This window comes from Ictalurus punctatus, chromosome 29, assembly GCF_001660625.3.
Source record: "Ictalurus punctatus breed USDA103 chromosome 29, Coco_2.0, whole genome shotgun sequence".
In the NCBI taxonomy this organism is placed as follows: domain Eukaryota; kingdom Metazoa; phylum Chordata; class Actinopteri; order Siluriformes; family Ictaluridae; genus Ictalurus; species Ictalurus punctatus.
In genome coordinates, this window is record NC_030444.2 from 3585555 (window position 1) to 3605942 (window position 20388).

The 20388-nt window shown below is 41.3% G+C and overlaps 1 long non-coding RNA gene across 2 annotated transcripts in view; it reads right to left on the reverse strand.

The window, feature by feature from the left end:
* Positions 1 to 4445, reverse strand: part of LOC128629469 (uncharacterized) — a 6852-nt gene extending 2407 nt beyond the window's left edge. The window contains exons 1-2 of one of the 2 annotated variants that reach the window (XR_008393818.1): positions 2418 to 4445; positions 32 to 2287 (exon numbers count right to left, since the gene is read on the reverse strand). This is a non-coding gene — a long non-coding RNA (uncharacterized LOC128629469). Of the gene's footprint in view, positions 1 to 31 lie in introns of both variants that reach the window. The other variant, XR_008393817.1, reaches the window with a different exon arrangement.
* Positions 4446 to 20388: the final 15943 nt, after the last annotated feature.

The window sequence follows — 20388 nt, forward strand, 5'->3', positions numbered from 1 at the left end:
ACATGGACTGTAAAGTATGAGACGCACTTACAGGAACGAGAAGCACGAGGGATTCACATCACCAGCCTGGAAGGTTATTCTGAGAGAGAGATTTATGAGTTCTGGAGGTACTACTGAAAACTGTTTCAATTTTTGACATATATATTTTTTTAACGTAATCAATTGTTGAATCGATTTTAAATATAAATAACGTACCCTAGATTTAGTATCGCGATGGTAATATTGAGAAAAAAAACCCGCCCATGAATTATAAAATTATAGCGTGAGGATGAAATAAGTATTCTGACATTTTATTTTTGTTAATATATTTTCAGTGCATACTGTAGATCCACTTCAGAAACGCGCAATTTGTACATGCAGTTTGGTCTGATACAGGTTGCTGGTCCGTTTTAAAAATGATTTTGCTTGGTTTATCTACAGCGGCCATCTTTGTGTCATGGCACACAAGAAATTTTGGTTATACAGCTGCTTACGGAAACCACAGTTTCTCGGCTTAGGATGGTCCTAGTTCTTTGTAACGAAATCTGATCTCTAAAGCACATTTAGCACATTCTTCTTCCTTAGACTTAACAAATGTAGGTTTAAGGTTTTTGCTAAGGCTCTGTAGCGTTTCCATTTGATATCCTTCACCACCAATGGCAACGTCTTTTACGATGAGGTCCAATTTGCATGAGAACGTTTTTGCATCAGGTCCTGCTTAATATTGTGTAGGTCCCCCTCGTGCTGCCAAAATAGTTCTGACCCATCGAAGCATGGACTCCACAAGACCTCGGAAGGGCACCCATGACCCTGTCACTGGTTCCTTCTTTGGACCACTTTGTTTTTTTGTGTTTCATACCGGGAACACCGTACAAGACCTGCTGTTTTGGAGATGCTGTGACGCAGTCGTCTAGCCGTCACAATTTGGCCCTTATCAAAGTCGCTCAGATCCTTACGCTTGCCCATTTTTCCTGCTTCCAACACATCAACTGCGAAAACTCCCTGTTCACTTGCTGCCTAATAAATATAGCCCACCCCTCCCCTTGACAGATGCCATTGTAATTCACTGTTATTCACTTCACCTGTCAGTGGTTGGTATGTTCTGGCCGATCAATGAATATTGGATGTAAAATTCAATAAGGAATATAATCTCCAGACTTTTAGATTTAATTTGAGGGGATTATTAGGTGCCGAGTTTGCATGTTCTCCCCGTGCTGCGGGGGTTTCCTCCGGGTACTCCGGTTTCCTCCCCCAGTCCAAAGACATGCACGGTAGGCTGATTGGCGTGTCTAAAGTGTCCGTAGTGTATGAATGGGTGTGTGAGTGTGTATGTGATCGTGCCCTGCGATGGATTGGTACCCTGTCCAGTGTGTACCCCGCCTTGTGCCCGATGTTCCCTGGGATAGGCTCCAGGTTCTCTTTGACCCTGAAAAGGATAAGCGCTATAGAAGATGGATGGATGGATGGATGGAAAAGTAATTGGAGAAGTTGCTGCTTAGCTGTTCCGTGCACTGGGGTATGTTATGCCCTCGTTATTTCACTTACAAGTAAGCGAATACAAGGGTAAAATTTGAAGTGGATATATGCACTGGAAGTACACTACATGGCCAAAACACCAATGTGTGCTTGTTGAACATCCCGTTCCAGATTTCGTCCGCGTTTTGCTGTGATAATAACCGCCACTCTTCTGGATGTTGGAGTGTGGTTGTGTGTATTCGCCACTAGAGAGTTAGAGAGGTCAGGCACTGATATTGGACGAGGACGCTTGCTGGGCAAAACTGTTCAGTGGGGTTGAGGTTAAAGGCTCTGTGCAGGCCACTTGAGTTCTTCCACTCAACATTGGCAAACTTTATCGCCCTCGCTTTGTGCGTTTAGCCATTTGCGCATTGTCCTGCTGGAACATGTTCGGCTTGACCCTTAGAGCTAGTGACGGGAAATGCATACAAAGACATTCTAGACAACCGTGTTCTTCCAACGTTGTGGCAACATTTGGGGAAGGCCCATATATGGGTGTGATGGTTAAGTGTTCGCATACTTTTACCCATATAGTGTATATTAAATACAAATTACAAAAACCAAAGTGTCTGAATACTTATTTCAGCTCACCGTATACATGTTCTGCCTTTTATTTGAAAAAGACAGCGACTACAGGGGTTAAAGCAGACATTGCCATGTTATTAATGTCCATTATGAAGTGAAGCACTTTGAAATTACAGCATCACACTCCATTCCTTACCTGGCACTCATATGAATAATGTGGAGTAGCTCTAAAACGTGCTACCTCCAGCACCATTGATCCACTGCAGTTCTGAAACCCACACACGCATTAATGAAATCGCCTAGTCCTTTTGATTATACACTTACAAACAAATATCAGTATTAAGTGTTTGTGTGTTGGTTGTTCTGTAGGAAAGTGTTTGTGTGAGTGAGAGTAACACCTGGAGTAGTGTTCGGGCGTAATCTTGAGTCACAGCTCTTATGTCCTCTCCATTTACTGATAAAATCTGATCACCAAGTGAGAGTCTTCCATCTGTCTCAACCAGCCCTCCCTGTCTTATCTCAGATACAAATATCCCAGTGTCGTTCCTGCAACACACAGGAATGCGGATCATACCCACAGACACAACCACTTTATAGTAAATGTTTTTAAATGTCATTGAATTGATGAATTGTAGGACTACTACTATGTTAGTAGTACTCATTGCTAAACGAATCACTATTTATGTACAGGGGTGCTTGAAAGTTTGTGAACCCTTTAGAGTGGTCTCTATTTCTACATAAATGTGACCTAAAACATCATCAGATTTTCACACAAGTGGATAAGAGAACCCAATAATACAAATGAGACAAAAATTATATATTACATATCTGTGAGTGGCAAAGGTATGTGAACCTTTTGTTTTCAGTATCTGCACCCTCGTGCAGCAGTAACTGCGACTAAACTGTTGCTCAGCCCTGCACATCGTCTTGGAGGAGTTTTATCCCGTTCCTCAGTACAGAACAGATTCAACTCTGGGATGTTGGTGTGTTTCTTCACATGAACTGCTCGCTTCAGGTCCTTCCACAACATCTCTATTGGATTAAGGTCAGAACTTTGACTCGGCCGTTCCAGAACATTCACTTTATTCTTATTTAACCGTTGAACCATTTAACCGGTAGAACGACTCGTGTGTTTAGGGTCGTTGTCTTGCTGCATGACCCACTTTCTCTTGAGGTTCAGTTCACAGACAGATGTCCTCATATTTTCCTGTAGAATTTGCTGATATTCAGAATTCATTGTTTCAACAGTGATGGTGAGTCGTCCTGCCCAGATGCAGCAAAACAGACCCAAACCATGATACTACCACCTTCATGTTTCAGAGATGGGATAAGGTTCTTATGCTGGAATGCAGTGTTTTTTCCTTTCTCCAAACATAACACTTCTCTTTTAAATCAAAAATTCTATTTTGGACTCATCCATCCTCAAAACATTTTTCCAACAGCCTTCTGGCCTGTCCACGTGATCTTTAGCAAACTGCAGACGGGCAGCAATGTTCTGTTTGGAGAGCAGTGGCTTTCTCCTTGTAACCCTGCCATGCACACCACTGTTGTTCGGTGTTCTCCTGATGGTGGACTCATAAACATTACCATTAACCAATGTGAGAGAGGTCTTCAGTTGCTTAGAAGTTACCCAGGGTTCCTTTGTGACCTCGTGGACTATTACACGTCTTGCTCTTGGAGTGATCTTTGTTGGTCTTCACTCCTGGTGAGCATAACAACGGTCTTAAATTTCCTCCATTTGTACACAATATGTCTGACTGTGAGGTGGTGGAGTCTAAACTCTTTAGAGATGGTTCTGTAACCTTTTCCAGCCTGATGACCATCAACATCTCTTTTTGCTGTCCTCAGAAATCTCCTTTGTTTGTGACGATACGCTTCCACAAATATGTCATGAAGATCAGACTCTGATTATTTCACCTTCAAATTAAAACAGCTAATCCTAGAAGTTCACATACTTTCCCACTCACAGATATGTAACATTGGATCATTTTGCTCAGTAAATAAATGACCAAGTATAATATTTTTGTCTCATTTGTTTAACTGGGTTCTCTTTGTCTACTTTTAGTACCTGTAGTAGAAAATCTGATGTTGTTTTAGGTCATATTTATGCAGATACATAAAATTCTAACTTTAAAGCACCACTATGTAAATGTGGACCCTGTTTCTTTCCCCAACAGGTTCACTTCCATTGAATGATGTGAATTCATTCGATTGGTTAATAAAATTAGTGCAAAGATTTTAAAACCCTTCAGCCACAAGGTCACTCCAGAATCATCTGGCCACCAATGCATGCGAGTACTCTGTTGAAATACTTGCCAGGAAAAACAAGAGAACCCATTTCAGTTTGACATCCTACATTGCGTCATGAGTAAAGGGCTTAAGGAATTGCAGTACAAGAGTGAAATCCCACACTGGGCTTTTGGGGGTGTGGTGGACAAGTGCTTTGCTCCCTTCAGCGACAAGTTTATGTGCCCCCCGCAAGGTACCATCCATGGTGCTGTGACAGACTGCAATAGCTGCTACTTGTTAAATCTAAACAATTCACTGTCAAAGGGGACTTTCCCCTGTCTAGAAGTCCTTGTGGGAAGGCTAGTGCACACCATTTGTGGAAGCGATTTCATCACCACCTCTTCAGTCTGATGGGCCAACCCATAAGCACAGGCGCAAATCATTCCATCCATTTGGGACAGAGATCTAATTGGGGAAGAACCTACCAACGATTCATGTCCAGTAGAGCTCAGTTCTGTGCAATGTGGGCAGAAACAGTAGTGGAGTAGGAAATAGTACTGTAGACATTGAGGCCAGGCATGGGACAGTGTATCCTGACCTAGCTCCATCAGGGAGAACCACAGTCGGTTGATTTGGCACAGTCGACGAGATCCACCTGGGCCCTGCCAGACTTATCTGGAACACCACTTCTCAATGTAGACACCAGTCTCTGAGCACTCTTCTAGTCTTCATAGTGTCTTGTGCCACTGGTGATGCAATGTTTCTGACCATCACAACATTGTTCAAACAGACCAGCATGTGGTGGTGTCTCAGAACTGAAATCTAGATAGAGTGCATTAAGTTCCAGCATGCTTGATGCGCTGTACTCTCATAGTAGGACTACATATGCCTAGTGTGTCTCTGTGGCACCACACTGCCCCTCACCATGAAAGGCATCCATAGTGACTATCTTACTCTGATGGGGCACCGGTCCCAGATGGAACCCTTTTGTGAGTCTCGTGCTGCCAGTGAGTTACCACTCATGTCCACCTCAATGAGATAAGGATATGTCTCTGTGCTATTTGGAGTTTAGTCCCAGGCTGATCACTAATTCTGAAATACCGTTGCAGCTGTGGTTAATAATCCTGGCATTCTCAGCAGGATCTAATGTATCAACCGGGCAAAATTCATTTTATGAGCATGATAATGCCTGCTGCATGTTCGGGTGTCAGCATGGCTAGCCTTCTCAATGAATCTAGCTTCACGCAGGTGAGCTGTATGGCCTGCTTCAATACTAGAGCATTCAGAGCGAAACTGAGCACCATAATGTGTGCAACGAACGTGGACGTGTTCCAGATGGCCTGCTCCTTGGTGAAAACAGTTAGGAGCTAGTTGTCCAAATATGGCAGTATCCTTATGCCTCTGGCAATCAGACGCAACAGGACTGCCTGCATGCGTCTCGAGAACACCCATGGTGCTAGAGTGTGGCTGAAGGTTAAAACTTTCAAATGGAATATCTTTCCTTGGAAGGCAAACCTCAAATCGAATCTGTGTTCTGGAGCATTGAGAACATGAAAACATGCATTGTTCACTGACATGGTGCAGTGAACGCATGGGGCAGTGGTGGTTTGGCGGTTAAGGCTCTGGGTTACAGGTCAGGGGTTCAAGCCCCAGCACTGCCAAACTCCCACTGTTGGCCCCTTGAGCAAGATCCTTAACCCTCTCTGCACCAGGGACACTGTATCATGGCTGGTCCTGTGCTCTGACCCCATCTTCCTGGCATGTGAAGAAAATAAATTCACTGTGCTCTAATGTATATGTGACCAATAAACACATTGACTTTCTAGAATGTTACCATAGATGTCACATGGGATGTGCAGATGGGAATACAAACCAAAAGTACATTATTCAGGACACGACAATCCAGCTAACTATCTGATAAATCCAGATATGTATGTTGTGTATACCTTTTATCCACAATGCTTAGGCCCAGGTCCTGGCCTGGTTGGAACTGGAGGTCCACAGTGAAAAGGTCCCACATGTCCTCATGAGTGTGTGTAGCTTGATTGTCGAAGGTGTGTGTAGATGTGTGTCTGTACACACAGAGGCGTACGTGTTGGGGACTCAAGCGCAGGACACTTAGAGCCTCCTCATGACTAGCCATTCTCAGGTCTATTCCATTCACCTGTTAAAAGGGGGTAGTTTGGTAATAGGGGAAAATGCCACTAGCCAATATCAGAGATACATAAAAGAGTCGAGCAGTAAGATATAGATTAAATGTAGAAAGCAATTTCTTGGACTGAAATGATCTTTTATAAATGTGTTACTCTTTTATAACAATAACACATTTGGTGCTACATTGTTCCTACATTCGATATGGTGGCAGCTTACAGGTGTTACTTATAGGTCAGTTGTGTCTTGTTGATGTGAATACTCATTTGTAATAACAGCACTGTTGTGTCTTGAAATCACCATAATCGTTCAGGGAGAATTATAAATACCTCAAGGATGTGGTCTCCTGCCATTAATCTCCCGTCTCTATGAGCAGCACCTCCTTCATTCACCTCATGAATCAGAATCACTCCCTGAGAGAGAGAGAGAGAGAGAGAGAGAGAGAGAGAGAGATGAAGGGTCAGAACAGACAAAATGGAGGTGAAGAGAGAAGTTTTAGAAACCCAATTAGTTATATAAGCAATATATCATCCTAAAATGCTTTAGAAGTATCAGCCACCTTCACGTCATTATACTGTATCATAACAGATAGATTGGCATCACTCAGAACTCCATTACTTATTTAGCCATATTTGCATTGCAAATCAAGTGCAAAACCAAAGAAGCAAACTTTGGACACCAAACACGTCTTGGTTGAATGGCTACACATGGGAAAACATGTCAACTTCTTTTTGGAGAAACCATTCATTTGGAAAGAATCCCTCTAAATTCAGTGTTTCTCACCAGTAATGTGTTGCAGCCACCCACAATGGTGAGTCCCAGACAGGAGTGTCCTTTACAGATATCTATGATATTTATACAGCCAGGGATGATGGGACATGTCAGGGGGTCTGATCTCACACTGCATGCAGAACAGTAGGTGGAGCTCTGTACTCCAGAGGCAGATGGATTGATCATGGAACTACAGTAGGATTGCTTATGGTGAATACTATGTGTATGACTGGCTGCTGTGTTGTGAGATATGGGTGGAACATGATGTGATGTGGTTGCTGTGATGTGAGAGAATGAAGGAGCAGGGTCATGTAGAGTTTTGTGATTGGATGAGGCGATGAGAGAAACTGGAGGATTGTTACTGCGACTCTTGGAGGGACAAGGCTTCTGATGATCTAATCTCATCCTTTCTTCCTAGAAAGAAAGAATGAATGACTGAGATGTTTCATTGATCGGTATGTACAATAAGTCTGAACCTGTATTTGTGTTTGTATTTACCTGAATTACACTTGCGTTCTGCTTACGCTCTTTATTCGTACTGATATCCACATCCAAGGGTGAGGTGATAGTGCTGTTTTCTTCCTAATCACAACGGATCACAACTCGAACAGTCATACATGGTGACAAACCTTACTCGGTGTGTGTGTAACTAAGAATTGTTCATTTGCTTTTAATTCCATTTGAATGGCTGTTATGTTAATGTGAGTGCTTGTGAACATTACCTCCATTATCGATCCTGTTGCTGTGTGCTTTAGTGGAGCTTTATTCCTGATGAGTCAATCATAAACATATAAACTAGACATACAGTCTACTAAAAAATTACTGGCACGGCTATTGGTAAAAATGATTAGATTGTAAAATGCGCTAATGATATTTTGACTCCGACCCCCAACCCCCCCGCCCCACCCCCCAAAAAGAAAAAAATACTTCACAGAGACTTGGATGGTGGATGCTCCACCAATAATAATTATAATGTTCAATAATGTGAAGTTTAACAAACAAAAATATATCATTGTCGATATGGTGACGTTTTCTGTTAGATGATATTTATTTAACATTTATGGAAGGCTCTTCTTATCTGAACACTGGACTACTGCGATGCACTACTCTCAGGCCTCGCAGCCAGCTCCTTCAAACCCCTTCAGATGCTGCAGAATGCAGCAGCGTACCTCGTCTTCAACCAGCCCAAAAGAACCCATGCCACGACCCTCTTCGTCTCCCTCCACTGGCTTCCTGTAGCCGCCCGCATCAAATTCAAGGCCTTGATGCTCACCTACAAGACCTTGTCTGGAACAGCACCCGCCTACCTCAACACTCTTCTTGAGGTTTACGTTCCCTCACGCAATCTGCGATCGATTAACAACCGACGTTTAGTAGTGCCTACTCGGGTCCCTTTCCAGAACCTTCACACTAACTGTCCCTCGTGTTGGAATGAGCTTCCAACCTCAATCCGGATCTTCAAAAAATGCCTAAAGACCCACCTCTTCCATGAACAAGGCTTAACTAACCCCTAACTTATCCCCTGGTCCCCCTTTTAAAAAAAATTCTGCACTTACACTGGTGCTTACACCTCTACTCTTTGCATTTTGCTCCTCTAGAACGCAATTAAAAATCTTGTATGGTAGCACTGTGTATTGTTCTGTACTACTGTACAGACTACTGTATTGTTCTCTGCTTGATATATCGGAGAATCTATCAGAATCCGAGGGGCAGCTGTTGCCCAGGGACCGGTTGTCCACTGATTGAGATCCCATGCCTCCACATGCCGAAGTGCCCTTGGGCAAGACACTGAACCCCAAGTTGCTCCCGGTGGCCAGCTAGCGCTTTGCATGGCAGCTCTGCTACCACTGGTGTGTGTGTGTGTGGGTGTGCATGTACGTGTTGTGCTTCACCTGATCAGTACAATCTTCACTTTAGATGAAGCACTGTTGATAACAGCAGCTGCATTCTGATAACTCTGACCATATAAAACCTGCCCATTTATCTGCAACACACACGCACACACAGCCTGAGGTGAGCATGAAAGCTGTGTAACGAACAGTATAAAAGCTATAGGTCAGAGGTTATGCACTCACTTCTAACAGCTCATCTCCAACACTGATTTGCCCATCAGCAGCGGCGGCTCCGTCGGGTTGTATTTCTGATACGTACACTGGCATTCTTCCATCTCTTCTCCCTGACACACACACTCCCAGACCAGAGCTGTGTGTGCTGCAGTCCAGCTCTACCAGTTTCAGCTCTCCAGGCAAACTGCCATATTTCTGTAACGTATGACCTACATACACACATTGCAAATCACATACGGTCGTGTGGAAAAAGTAAGTACACCCCACGAACTGTTTCTTGAGGTTTTGACATATGTGGACACATCAGTATTTAATCTTTAGTTTAAAAAGGACGTATAGATAAACATTGATATAGAACGAAAAATGGAAATTTGACTTTGTAATCATTTGAAATGATGATTAAAAAATAAAATAAAAAAGTAAATGAAATGTCATTTTTTTCTGATGAAAAAGTAAGTACCCCTCTGGCGTCAGTACCTTGTATTGCCCCCTTTGGCAGAAACAACTTCATGTAGGGATTTCAAATCATTGTCTACTAGTCTCTGACATCTACTGGGAGAATTGTTTGCCCACTCCTCCGTGCAGAATTCTTTCAACCGTGCAATGTTTGACGTGTTTCTTGCATGTACAGCCTGTTTCAAACCCCCTACAGCATTTCAATGGGATTCAGATCTGGGTTTTGACTAGGCCCTCCATTTCTTCCTTTTGAGCCATTCCTTGTTGGATTCATTTGGTCCGTTATCCGGTTGGTTGGTCCACTTCTTCAGCTTCAACTTTTTGACAGATGGCCTCACATTCTCCAATGATTACAAGTTGGCGAAACCCTGAGGCAGCAAAGCGGCCTCAAATCATAACATTTCCACCACCATGCTTTAAAGTTTGTATGAGATTCTTTTGATCGAATGCTGTCTTTGGTTTTCGCCAAACATGGCTTCTGGTACCTTGACCAAACAACTCTATCTTTTGACTTGTCTGTTCATTACACAATGTTTCAGAAGGCCTGGTCCTTGCCTAGATATTCTTCAACAAATTTTAGTCTTGTCCTGATGTTCTTTGTAGAGAGCAAAGGCTTCCTCCTGGTGCACCTCCCATGTAAGTCAAATGTGTGCGGTCTGTTTCTAATGGACGAGGCATGCACTTTGACATCAACAGTGACCACAGCTGCATGCAGATACTGTGATAAAATTCTGGGCTTCTAGGAGACTTCTTTTAGCATCTTATGGTCTGCTCTCAGGTTGAATTTGCTTGGGAGGCTTGGCCTGGACAAGTGGTTTTAACTCTTCTTCACTTGTACATGATAGTGGACAATGGAATGATTGATTTCCAATATTTTGCAAATCTTCTTTAACCCCTTCCCAGATTCAGCGGCATCCACAATGTTCTTTCTGAACGTGTCAGAAAGCTCTTTTGATCTAGGCATGATGATAGCACACACAACAATACCAACATGCCAGAGCTATATCTCCCTGCAGTTCTCACCTGGTGGCCCACTGAAGCTAGGCAGGGTTGAGTCTGGCCAGTATCTTGATGGGAGACCACCTGGGGAAAATTAAAGTTGCTGCTGGAAGTGGTATCAGTGAGGCCAGCAGGAGGCGCTCATGCTGTGGTCTGTGTGGGGGCCTAATGCCACAGTATAATGACATGGACCCTATACTGCAAAAACAGCACTATCTTTTGAATTAAACATTAAACCGACGTCCTTACTCTCTGTGGTCATTAAAAATCCCAGGACACTGTCTGGGTGAAATTCCCCCATTAGCCCTTCCCTATCATTGCCCTCTAATAATCACCATTCCTGAATTAGCTACATCACTCTCTCCTCTCCAGTAGTAGCTGGTGTGTGGTGGGAGTTCTGGAGCAATATGGCTGCCATATTTACAATTACCATACAGACTTGAAACTTGAAAATGGAGTGTTCACACACAAACAACACACAAACACACACTTACCCCAGTATGACACTTGTCCCCGTTGGCAGTGCTGTGTATTCTCAGATGGCCCACTCAGTCTTTCTAAAACATTTTTGGATGTGACTCCATCAGTTAACAGGCTGACAGACCCTGAGGGCAGCCTTAAGGGAGGCGGAGCCAAGTGTGATGGAGGTTTTTTCAGCGAACTGTTTCCTGTAAGCTAGTATAGATCGATATACCTGCATTTTAATTTCTAAATACTAAAACACACGTATGGTTTCCTGTTTCTATTCAAAAACCACAGGTGACACAAACATTTCTCTTCAATCATAAATAGATAGATAGGGGTAATAAACCTTATATGGGATAGGGCTGCAAGGAGTGGATGGGGACAGGCATAGACCGTGGGCATCCTCATACAGCTACAGGATCAAAAAATATAAAAGATTAATACTAAGTCACAGTACACACTAAAACATTAAACGAGCACGTACCAAGTGATTTTGTCGGGATGATTGGTCTTCACTGCTCGTGACAAGGTTTAAAACCTGTTTGAAAGAAAACGTACTCTGGTGGGGTGTGTTTTAATGCTCATTTTACAAAACGCACCTTACTTTTAAATTAGAAGTGAATGAGGTTGGAGAAATTTGTGTGTGTGTGTGTGTGTGTGTTACCTGTGTGCTCTGCACTAACAGTTCCACTTTGTCCCCTGCCTGTCGAATCGCCTCCACTGCTTCTTCATGAGTGAACTCACTCACGTCCACACCTCCGACCTAAAACACGGATATCGAACCCCCACACACCACACTTCTCAGTGTCACACTGACACCTCTAGCGTATGTCAGGGTGTGTAGATGTCCGTTTATTTACTGTGCATGAGTCACTAGAGTAGCGAATCATAAGTAGGAAACCAGAGATGTGGATTAAGTGATAAATAAGCAAACCACATTACTCACGCGCACACAAAAAATTGTAAAATTTTTTTAAAGTAGGCTACTTTTAGTGTAGAAATGCTCGTCACTGTGGCGCTAGCTTCAAGGATAGGGCCTTCAAAGTAGCTTATAGAGGAACATCATTCACGTTCAGAATTAGTCCTCAAGGACTGCTGTTGGAGCACTGAAAGCCTGCTACTTTTATTTATTAAATTTTTTAACAATTTTTCATTTTTTTTAATTAAATCTTTACAGAGTCGTTCTCTGACAGTGTTAAAGCTTTCAAGAGCTTCACAGTATTCGTTCAAAACCGATCAGCCAGAATATGGGAAGGATTTGAAGGCTAAGAGAGAGAGATTTATTTATTTATTTATTTTTTACAAAAGTTCATTTAAAATGTATTGTAGCGCTAATGTAGTGTTACGTAAAAGGCTCTGGATATTCTCAGTGCTTTGTAAGACCAGCAGAGGGTGCCAGTGTTCCTGATTCACTTCTGTACACACCTGTAATATTTGATCTCCAGGTGTCAGTGTGTTATTCCTGGCTGCTGGACTGTTCTCGGAGACGTGTTTTATAAAGATGCCCCGCCTCATTTCTCCGTTGCGAAGGCGTCGGCCCATGCCCCGCCCCCCGATCACACCGATGCCAAGACTTTCTCCATTTGTCCTGATCAGTGTCACCCTGAGAAACATGTAAATACACGCACAGCGATTATTACGTTCGTGAAAGACGAGAAATATACACGAGTCTATGTGTTTATCGTACCTCCTGGGACGACTCCATGAATCCTGATCACGTCTTTGCTTCTTGTCGTCCGTCTCTTCTCTTCTCCATCCTTCTGCATGCGGTGCATCTCTCGCCTGCTTTTCCTGTGCATCTTTTCTCTCTCCGTTGTGTCTGTAGCTTAGCGGGGTTGTATTTGCTGCTCGTTGCTTCTCTGTTCCTCCAAAGGATTTTTCAATCACTCTTGCTCCTTCTACTCGGGTTTGTTCAGAAATACATCTCCTAAAAACGCAGTCATCATTCATATTTAAAAATGCATACATATTGAAAAATATTTAGGTGAAAATATTCAAGTCCTATTTTAGAACTTTTTGCGTGTTAGTGTATTTACTTTTTTTCCTTACCACTTTGTAAATTCTGTGTCAAGAGTTTTATGTCCATGAAAGGATTGGGCAGTAGTGGCTTGGCCCAGTTTCAACTCCTGTTTTGATTGGGCGCCAGTGGCTTGGTCCAGTTTCGGCTCCTGTTTTGATTGGATGACAGTGGCTTGGCTTGCCTTGACATCTTGTTTTGATTGGATGGCCCGGTGCATGTCAAGGAATGCAGCAGGTACATATGTCACACTGCCAATACGAGAAGATAAATTCATCAAGTCACAGGTAAGCGAAAGCAAGTAAACTGGCAGTAAAATGGAAGGTATGACAGATATGATTGCCAAGTCTGTTGGTTTTCCCATGAAATTGGGGAGATGTGGGCTGATGATTATTTTTTTTTTTTTTTTTTTGTGGCTTGGGGAATGTACAGTAGTCTAAGCCAATTCCCATGCACCAGCCAGCTCTTCCCTATCATACGACAGCTACCACTCTGGAAGGTGAAGGCTATGATGCGTTTTCTCCGAGACACGTGAAGCCAACTATTCACTCGGAGGAAACCCTCTTCCGCATACAGAAGCTCACAGATGATCGCGCCCAGTTTTGGACTCCGAGCCACAGATGACTGTAGCGTTGTCGGGATTCGAGCTCACAATCTCCAGACATTAGGGTTATCACTCTTCTGTCGCACCAATTGGGAGCTCTGTTCCACACATTTTCGTGTTTTCCCAAACCTGAACCAAATAATTAGCTCGTTAACGGCACTTCCTGAGTTTAAATGTGTGTCTTAGAGCTGGGAAAACTGCGGGCACGGGGTACTACAGGACCAGTGCTGGGGAACCTGAGCGTTAGATCAGAAGCGCTGGAGCATGGTTGTAGGGCATTAGAGTGGGAGATCAGCTAGGGGTTTACGTTTGGACATATTTCATCACAAGCTTTGACGCTGAACTGCCACTGAGATCAAATGCAGTGGCGTAAATTATGTAGCGTTTTGTCGAAAGGCAGCGGATGAGAGTAAAATTAGCACATCAGTGTTTTCGCCCTTTTTTTTTTCTTTTTTTTTTAAACCATAGTGGCTGCTTTCCGGAACATTTCATTTCTTATTTAGTAAAATCCATGACAAATGGTTCTCATAAAACAGCAACCTTCACACCGCTTGTGTTAGGTGAACTCGGCTCTGAACTGTTTTCTTACAAAACAACAAGAAAACGTGTTTTTTTCCTCCTGGGATGATATGTATGGTCTTTGTACAATAGATGTAAGAACTACAGAGATCTTTTTGGCTATTTATTTGTTCATCATTACGTCTGTAATGCCTGTGGATAAACACAGGACGCATACGTTTCCATCGGCTTTCAAACATCGCGATACGATCACGTTTCTAGGGCATGAATTGTTGTCGTTAGGCTATAATGGGCAATTTAACCGGAATTGTCCATCATGCTTTCTTTGGACTTTTGGATTCTCTTTTTCATTCTAACCAGCTCCCAGTGAAGAAGCTATACCCAGAGGATGTGATGCGACCCGTCAGAACAAACCGTAGAGGCTGTTTTAAAAACAAACGTCCATCGTTTTGTGTTCGCGAAAAGTATTTCGACGTTCTCTGGACGTTCTCGGAGACCGCTTAATACGGTACTGCTGAAAAGAAACGCTCTAAAGGAAATTGTGCAAGAAAAAAATCGAGCTTTATTAGCAGAAATGTAACTGAGTACGAGTTCAAAGGAATATTTCATTTAATCAGGTGCAGTACACATTTCTGTAAATTAGTACAACCACTTTGCATGTATAGTAGTGTGTGTGTGTGCGTGTGTACATACCTGAGCTCGGGTCCAATAAGTGAATGTCTGCGTAGCATAGCTCTAGCCTGTGTATTGGTGAGATTGGTGGTTGGTTCTCCATTGAAGGCTAGGATTCCGTCTCCCACTTTCAGTCTGCCATCTTTACTTATAGCACCTCCGCTAACCACTGAACGGATGAATACACCTGCGCCATCTCTTAGAGCACTCACCGTCATACCTACACACACAGACATGCACATACATACACGCTCATAAATATATATATATATATATATATATATATATATATATATATATATATATATATATATATATATATATATATATATATATATATATATATATATATATAAATATACATACATATGTGTGTGTGTATGTATGTGTGTGTGTATATATATATATATATATATATATATATATATATATATATATATATATATATATATACACACATACATATATATGTATGTATGTATGTGTGTGTGTGTGTGTGTATATATATATATATATATATATATATATATATATACACACACACACACACATATATATATATATACACACACACACATATATATATATATATATATATATATATATATATATATATATATACACACACATACATACATATATGTGTGTGTGTGTGTGTATATATATATATATATATATATATATATATATATATATATATATATATATATATATATATATATATATATAGACAGAGAGAGAGGGGCACACACGTTCACTGTTCACTCTATTAGGTACACCTGTACATTTCTGCAGTTAGTCAACCAATCTAACCAACCAATCATGTGACAGCAGCACGATGCATAAAATCAATCAGACCCAGCGTCAGTTAATGTTCACATCAAATGTCAGAATGAAGAGAAAGTGTGATCTCAGTAGCTTTAGCCATGGCAGGGTTGTTGGTGTCCGATGGGCTGGTTTGAGTATCTGAGTCAGAAACTACTGATCTCCTGGGATTTTCAGTCTCTAGCGTTTACACAGCGTGGTGCGAAAGGCAAAAAACATTAAACGAGTGACGGATCTGTGGGTGGAAACGCCTTATTGATAAGAGAGGTCTGAGGAAAATATGCCAGGAGGGATATAGGAACTCAAGTAACTTCTTGGCTGACAGGGAATGGAATCTGACGTGGTTTTCGAACTCATTCACTTCACGGTTGACGTGTTGTGTGTTCTGAGATGCCTTTCTGCTCACTCCGGTTGCAAAGAGTGCTTGTTTGAGTTACTTTAGACTTCCTGTCAGCTCAGACCGGTTTTCCTCTGAACACTTTGTAATATTCCCATTACAGTACAAAGTGTTAGTCTATCTCATGTCCGTGTCTATGTGGAGTGTCTATGTTCCAAATTACTTCATCCTCTTATGTTCAAAATATAAAATATAGCACAAGTACTCGTAATGCAGAGCTGTATTTGGTCTCGGAAAGCTGTATGAACCAAAAGAACGCCCACCACACACCAGCTGTTAGTGGAGAGGAGATGAGAGTGATTCAGAGATGGAGATTATTAGGGGGACATGATAAATAAAGGCCAATGGGGGGGATTTCGCCAGGACACCAGGGTTATGCTGTTTTACGAGAAGCGTCCTGGGATTTTTAACGACCACAGAGAGTCAGGACCTCCGTTTAACGTCTCATCCAAAAGACAGTGCTGTTTTTACAGTATAATGTCCCTGTTTTTATACTATGCCCCACACAGACCACAGGGTGAGCGCCCCCTGCTGGCCTCATTAATACCACGTCCAGCGGCAACCTTAGTTTTCCCCAGGAGGTCTCCCATCCAGGTACTGGCCAGACTCAACCCTGCTTATCCAGGCAAGAATTGCAGGGACATATGGCTCTGGCCGTATCTGATGTTTAATCGGTTTTATTTACCTGTCCAGTGCTTTGATTGGCAAATCTTTCCTTGTGTTGGACTGCTTCATGTTGCTCTTCTTTACCTCATGCATAATCCCTAACCACCTCCCCACCTCATGTGTGCTTTATGTATGAATGAAATGAAATAGGATTACACTGCCGTGCTTGCTAGAAGAATGGGCTATACTTAACATGTCATGTGTACTTATTTAGTTAATTCAATAGAAATCTCATGTCAGGTTTATTAAGATACTACAACCAGCAAATTAACCCATCTGAGCTTCTGGTCTCGGCCTTGACATGGACAAGGTCAGTGGTTTTCAAAGTGGGGCCAGCAGGGGGCACCCGGGGGGCCTCAACAATTTGGTGTGAAAAATAAATTCTCACTCTGACAACCACACACACACACACAATCGATTCCTAATATGATGTAAGATGTAATTATTAATTAAAAAAAAGGGGGGGGGGGTATATTCAGAAGTCTGTATTTTTTTTTAATGTGTTTTAAAGACATCTTGCAAAAGGGGGGCCTCGGTCAAATGTTAACGCCATTTGTGCGGCCTTGCCCTGGAAAAGTTTGGAAACCCCTGGACTAGGTCACGTGCGGTGTTGGTCTTGTCTTGGTCTTGTCCTCCGGTCATATAACAGTCAGTAACCACCTGAATGTAAACGGCGTAATGTTGTGTCCATACATGGAACTTACATGGAACAGAAAGTACAAACATAGACCTTGGTATTAGTCAGTAGTTTGTACTTAGCACTAGCCTTTGTACAAAGCATCAAATATTATTGTAGAAATTACGTATTTTTTACTCATTAAGTTAGAAACAAGTAGCTACTTCCATTAATACAGCTATTACATTATATACTTAAATAACCAACATACAAGGACAGTATTTGTAATGACTCCATATTAACCTGTAGTAGTTCTACCACTATTTCTATTCCCACGTTCTCTACATGTTTCTGTATATCCAAGATTGGCTTCCCAGACAGTTCTCATATAGTTAATGCGTTTCTCATAGATTTCTAGCTCAGACCAGAGCTGCTCCACATCTACCATATCTAGAAATTCTACAGCACCGCAGAGCATCAAAGGCATCTTCTGTGCATTCTTCTAGGGTGATTAATTCCCGTTGAACCGTGTCAGACGTCTCATTTATCAGCTGAAACGTCCCTGCTGATTTCATCTCACCCTTCTGAAACGTGTTTCTGTTTATTTAATATCGACATTTGTTTTTTTCCAGTGCGGTATTTAAATGAATGTTAATACGTTTACATCTGAGGTATTTTGTATGTGTATTTTTGGTCATGAAACATTTCGTAAGAACTCTTTTAGTAATTGCAAAAAAAAAAAAAAAATTATTAAAAATGAAATACAGAATATTTATTCATTGGATCATTTTCTTCTGGGAAAATACAAGCTAAGAATCCAATAACAAAACAATAATAGCACATCACAGTCAGAAAAGACAGAAAAAATGAAGACCCACTCCAAGATTTATCCATCTAATCGAATCTAAATCTTTACAGCAAGATGAAAAAAACAAAACAAAAAAACCCCACAATACATAACGGATGATGATAACGTATGGTCCAGTATAATCTCATCGAACAATACGACGATCTGCAAGTCACTTGTTATTTTTGATGTTAAATTAAAACGACGTGTGCCAAGATTGATGAATTAAACCATTTTCAGCTGTCAACTTTAATCTCAAGCCCAATTAATATTCATTTGCATGTAATACTTCGACAAATACGGAATACTAAAGAAAAACCATAGATTTCCCTTTACAGGTCTAATGCACGGAGAGTCTCGCTTTATTTGACGTTCTAGCAGGTGAATTAAATTCTACACATAACGTTTTCTTTCTTATTTTCAAAGACGTATTAAGCGTCGTCTATAGTCTCGCATAGAGAACCAAGTAGAGCCAAATATACTTCTAATAAACCTTTTGATGAAGGGAAAGCTCTTATAATTCAGTCAGAGTCATCACATGAAATGTTGATCCTTAATAATTCAAATATATTTCTCCCCAAGCACTTGGGTATATGAACATGAAGACAAATATCTAATTAGATACTGTCAAAGAATGATGAAACGAACATCATTAAGTCGTATGGTATGCAATTTCCAAATTAGCCTTTGGGCAACACAGTGAATTCGTTCAGTATTAAGATGAAATGACGTAACCTTGTAACCTCAATTAATAAGCACCTGTTTTTGTAAACACATTCGTTGAGATTGTGAAACTGCTTATATTTTCTTTCAGATAAATCTTCCGTCGTGTAGCGAACAACCGAAAAAATTTCCTTTGACGTCGTCATCATAATGCATTTCATTGTGTACTATTAGAACGATCGTTCATATGGTGTTTTGTGAACCATAGTTCACCCCGTTGACCCGTGTGCACACCATGACCGGTGTAAACATACCCAGGCTGGCATTGCCCCTGAACACAGTGATGGTCTTCTCGAGGCCTGTAGATTGATGGACTTTACAAATTGCCTCCATGCTGCTGCTCTGCAGATCTTCTGCAAAATAAATCACAGCACAAGTCAATCCAGCAAAGGAGATAGTGATGCTGCACAAAACCAACAAGTCTGTATAAATCAAGAAACTGACAAATTATTTATTTATTTATTTATTTATTTATTTATTATGGAAACCAACATGAGGCATGCTTCATTTTTATTCGATTTCTCCTTTAAAAAAAAAAAATTCATTGTTTTTTTTTTTTTTTTTTTTTCCCCTAAGGAAGAAATCCATCCAATCACTGACCACCGAGTCGAAGCTAGCATGTTTGTGTAATCTCAATCTAGGCTAAATTCCTCCAAAATATCTTCATAGTGAGAAATTAAAAATGAAAATGATGTATTTACAAAGGGGGTTCCTTTCATCTCTGAAAGCCTGCAGGTTAACTTTAGGAAGCAGTATTATATGCAGCTAGAAATTCAACAGTACCAAAATCTATCAACGGCACTTTCTGTTACAGGATGATTAATACGTGTTTCAGAGACGTTCCGTGATCAATAATATCCTTTAGTATTCAGTTAGCTAGCAGAGATCTCAGCAGTTGAACATTTTGTAATACAGTCCTGTTTTACAAACCAAGGACACAACGTAATTGATGGGCGGTTTTTGATCTAGCATTTTGTCTAGCGAAATGAAAGGCAACGTTTTTCCAAACTGTACGCGTAGATTATCTTTTAAAAAGCACAGATTTGTTAACAATTTGTGCATGTAAACTTTGTTCATCCTGAAAGTCACTTTGAAAACAATAATTGCATGCACATTAATATGACGGAAAGGCAGGTATTAAATTTGTATAACATTTTTTTCCCCCCCGGTATTTTAGTCATTTAAAATGGAAATCTCATCTGTTCAGGGTCTGTGGCGTTAGTCAAAAGTGGTAACATCTCCACACGAAGCGTCAGTCCGAAATAAAACATAACCACTTCGAACTGATGTTTTATTTATTAACTAATCACTAATAATTAAGCAGGTTGTATGCTTATCCAGACCTT